Genomic DNA, 5,379 nt, shown 5'->3' with positions numbered 1-5,379 from the left:
ACAAGACAATCTAATACTTGGTCAAGGAAAGGTAGAGGGAAATGTTCCTTTTCTGTGGCTTTTTATAGCTCTTGCTAATCCACACAGATCCTCCACTTTCCATTTTTCTTTGGAACTAAAAATAGAAGAGACAACACTCACTCTCTGAGATGGGGTAAATGAACCCTTCATGCAACAACTTCTACATTTCTTCTTTGACTATATCTTTGAGGGTTTGCTTCATTTTCCTCTGAGGTTGGCAGACTGGCGTGCAACCTTCCTTGATGTAAATGTGGTGAGTACACATCGAAGGGTGCACTCCCTTCATTTCCTTGTAACTCCAGGCAAAGACATCCATATGCTTTTTTATCATGTCACATAACTCCTCTTCCTGATGTACATAGAGAGAGGGGTTGATTTTCAATGTTCTTTTTGGGCCAAATTTTATCATCTTGACATGAGTAGGGATTGAGTTAGCTAAGGATAGATCAATGCAAGGGTTATCCTCGGCTTCCTTCACTAACTTCTCAAGAGACATGGCATTGGGGATTTGATTCTGGAGGATTTTCTCAATCAAGTCATCTTCACCAGGTTCCCCCTCCTATAGTATCTTCTAAGGTATAGATTGGGGAAGAGTAGACTTCATATTCTTCCTCCTCTTCTAACCATAAAGGTAAGTCATGCTCCGAAGATGGTTTACTAGGAGGATACATGACCAATTGTTTGGACAGATGCCCATTTTTAATGGTCACATACCTAGCCCTCCAACTTATGTAAGCGTCAAGAGTGGCCAGCCATGGCCTCCCAAGGATGAGAGGATAACCATTGAAATTTGTCTTAGGTTGGAGAACTAAGAAGTTAGTAGGGTATTCCTAGGAATCAATGGAGACCATCACATCCTCAACAACTCCCTAAGGAGCTACTTTTGACCTATCCGCAAGCTGGAAGACTATTGTGGCCTTTCTTAATGATCCCTAGAGATTCAGTTTAAGCATAGTCTCCTTAGTCATCACATTGATGGAAGCCCCAAGATCGATAAAGGTATGGTGGACAATGATGCCATCAATCTGTACATCTAATATAGGACTTCTAGGATCTACATACATTGGGAAAATCGCCTGCCCCAACATTAAGTTAGATAGTTGTCCAATGACATTAATGGTAGGGGTGTCTTTCTTTTATCTTCCCAGACGTTTGAAACATGTCTCCTTGATTAAATTGTTGTAGATGGTGACATCCTTGATAGCTTGGAGAAGCAGGATTTTAACACCCATATTTTTTAGTTCACCCAAGATTTCAGTCTCTTCTGGGGTGTGTTGGATAGGATGGGTTAATATTTTAGGAAAAGGAGGTGGATTTGCTTGAGGGACACTTTCCTCCTTTCCCTCTTCATGCTCCTCAGGTTGAGATGGAGGTTGATTATCCAGAAGCACTCTTCTAGACCTGAGGTTAATTTCTTGAATTTCCAGAGCATAGGCAGGGTAGGATGTTTCTCGATTGTAGACCTGTCATCCCTGTCTATTGTTCAGTTTTTCATTTGGTTGGGCAGGCATATGAGGTTTCTTAGGTGGAACAACGTGTAGGAGTTATGGATGAGAGGGATGTGGAGGAAATAAAGCTAGAGCTTAGTTGTATGGGGGCCTCCAATCTTGGGATGGTGCATTCCACTCAGGTTATGGAGGAGCATATGGTTGAAATGGTTGGTTGGCACGCTTAATATGGTATTGAGGTGAAAAAGACTAAGGAGAAGATGTGGACCATGAAGGATGAGTAGGAGGGCACCATAGGGGAATGGATGCATTTTGGTTAGGGTTGTAATATGAATAAGATTCCCCTTGTGTGCCTTGTTGGTATGGTTGAGGTCATCGAGGCCTCCTTTGGGATATGTAACAGACTTTTTTAGTCACCCCTTCAGTTCCCTGATACACAACTTTTAATCGAAGAAGAGAAGGGAACTTGTCCATGGAGTAGTTTTCCTCACAGACCAAGCATATTTCTATAAGATTTAATGGACATTCGTCCTAGGGTGCCTCCCGATGCATCTAGCACAAAGACAACTAAGGCTCTCTCCTATGCCTCCTTCTTTCTCTTGATCTATGTGGTGTGCATTTGCAAAGCAAGGGTATGAAACATTTCATTATTAAAGTCTTCCAACATGTTCCAAATTTCAGTTTTTATGGATGTTTTGGAGGAGGATGAGCTGGTCAAAGCTTGACTAGCCCTACCATTCTTTCTAGCTACTAATGATAGCTCAGCCACTTGAATGCAGCGAATCTATCACTTTACAAAATTAGTACGTGGACTTATGGGTTATTAGCCCACATATATATCAGAAGCCTTTGAATTGGCGAACTTTACACAAAACCCATCCATTCACCGGTCGGTCAAAAACAACGCAATAAAACAAAAGTTAACCAACGAACGTCGGTTCCACTTTAACGTTTAAGATCTGGAACTCAAAAGGAAATAAACCCACATTGGTAAAACATCAGGTCCACTTTACGTGTTAACCTATGCACACATTCAACCGCGATTACTGTCTGATCAGACACACAATGAACGGTATGGATTACCGGAACTCAACGAGGTCTTAACCTTGTTGTATAAACCCTTATCACATCTGTTTTTAGAATTAATAGTCACGCTTGTTTGCACATGAAATGCATCTAATCACCTTTTAAAAGATGGTCCGATCACCTCCGGAATTTGACCTCATTTTAATGATTTCTCGGGTCTTCTTTTAGAATTAAAGTAGGGCGCTTGTTACCATGCGATGATCGTAGATCTATTGGATCTGTCTGATCTAACAATTTCCATTCTTTTTCATTTTAATTATTTCTACGTTGTCGATCTTCCATTTTCAATGATGGGATCGTTCTTTAACCCTTCATTGTCTCTTTACAATCCTTTAGGAAATTGATAAAACACCTACGTTCTCCACTATAGAAGATAATTCTTAATCTTCCTCTCTCTACTGTAAAAACAATTATGCTCGCTTCTAGCTAATCCCTCCATCCATTAAAATGGAAATCCTGATTTCTACATGCCTATACACAGGTTTTATTAGACAATTAAATACTAATCCTGTAAAGGAAATTTTGTCAGTCATTCATGCTATTCAACACAAAATTCCACAATAGTTCTCAGATTTATGGTCAATGCACCATAAGCCCATTAAGAAACATATAGACACAAATTCCCACACATGATATATATACAAATCACACTATTTTCATATTTTTATAAGATATTTACAAGGAAAATAGTCATATCCGACTACTTCAGTTCTTTCCCATGAAATCCATCTACTGCTCTTCCTAACTCCTCACTCTTGATCTTACTATCCTCTAACATACTAACCCCTAGGTAGCTCTAGCTAACCTCTGGCTAAGCTCTCGAATTATTCAAAAGATCACAATTTATGCAAAAATGCAAAACAGATTCACGAACCAATTGAGTTTAGATCCAACAATCTCTCACTCTCTCTCAAAGTATCTCTCCTCCACTCTTTTCTCAAACAAAATCCCAAATTAATCATTTAAATCCCTCAAATCCTCACTCTTCCTATGGTTACTTAATTGTCTCTAAGATCTCTACATTCACGACATATTCTCCATTAATTAAATTACATTCCAATCTCCTTGAAACTCAAAATAAACTTGGAAAAATAAATAAATAATTAAGGGAACCCACTCCCTTTAGTAGATGTGTGATATGACTCTTACGTCTTATAAACCTTGAAGAATTCTCCTGCATCAGATTCCCCAGGTTGAAATAATTCATTGACTTCTGTTCATGATTCTTTCCACTTCCTCTGTCATGAACTTCATCAGATTTCAACTTCCAACTGGTTGTCTAACCTTTTTCAATTGTAGGTGCATTCACTGCCTTCTCTCATTCTCTGGATGCCAAACTCTGAGTTGTGGATGTCCTTTTTCTATGCTATCATAAGCATCTCCATTGCATAGTGTTTATATCCTCATATCCTGCATAAACAATTCCTGAAACAAAATAAATTTCTGCTCCTCTGTCTGTTGCTATCTTGTCATCATCTCAATAGAATTGAGCTCCAACATTATGTATTTCCCACTGTCTTGTACCTGACTGTATATTCTAAAATCTGACTCAATCACCAGCATCTTCTTCTGTCTATAAACCATTTCCTTTATTTTGTCCTGTATATCCTTCCATATTTCCTTGACTTGCTGACTTTGACAATTCCTCATGCTCATCACCTTTGTAGTTTTCATCATCCACCTATCCAATATCTTGAGTAGAATCCTCCCAATCTCAAAAGAAGATTGTTTCTTTTTTAATACAAGAACATATATCCTTTCAACCACATATTGTCCACCAGCTACAAAATTTTCAGTTATTGAACCTTGTTCAATTGTCTCCATATTCATATTAAATTTAACTGAACTGTTCATCCCAATTTTCAATTGCAGATTCAAAATAAACTCTCGATATTCCAATATTCTTTGTATCAAAAACAAAATTAGTTCATGGACTGTAATTTCACATCTTTTGCAATCTTCTTTCTCTTCTAACATGACTTGTTTAAGAGCTATGCTAACTCTCCTTCATCCAGAACTTCTGAGTCAACTAGTTTCTTACTCTCATCTTCTTTTTTCCATAAGGAAAACAATCTTTATGGAATTCTGTAACTTACATACTCCTTCATGTTTACTTGTCCAAACATATCTCCAAGAGCAGTTTGTCCTTCATCCTGAAAACCACATTCAACAATTAATAATTCAAAATCATAAAATACATTACATTTTCCATTAATTCTACTCCATAATTTCTCTGATTTGTCATCCTCTTGATATGCATATGACATGCCAAACTTGTCGTATCCTCCTCCATATTGTCTTATTTTGAAATAGTCTTCTTTGTCTTCACTTTGTTCTCAATGCTATATAATTTCTAAACTCTGTTCTCTGCTCCTCTTTGGCCATCCTTCCTTTCACACTTCTTTTCATTCTTCATGTCTCTTCCTTACAAATCTATAAGCCATTAAGTTGCCTTTTCTGTTCCTCTTTCTTTTCAATCAAAGTCTGCCAATCTCTAATTTTAGAACATGAAGTTCTCTTTTTTCCTATACAAGAAACAAAATCACCATATACAATAGATTTTCCATTCCACTGTAAAGTCCCTTTTACAACAGTAAAAATTATTGTCAACACCATGAATATCACATTCCACTGAACTCCTTTGCTGCTCACTACATATGCATAGTTCATGAAAGCATCCTTGCCTTCATCCTCTTAGATTGTCTGTCTGTTTCCAAGTTGTTGATTACATTCACCCTTACTCTTTTTGCAATTTGTACAAATAACATTGTCTTCAAGTTTCTGTTGTGCATCAGCCTCTACCAACCTCTCTTTAAGTTCTTGG

Source organism: Pinus tabuliformis, chromosome 5_1 (genome assembly GCF_031772625.1).
Source record: "Pinus tabuliformis cultivar Carrire ecotype Pingquan chromosome 5_1, CPIR1, whole genome shotgun sequence".
Classification (NCBI taxonomy): Eukaryota; Viridiplantae; Streptophyta; class Pinopsida; order Pinales; family Pinaceae; genus Pinus; species Pinus tabuliformis.
The sequence above is the reverse complement of the archived record's forward strand: the minus strand, read 5'-3'. Positions refer to the sequence as shown.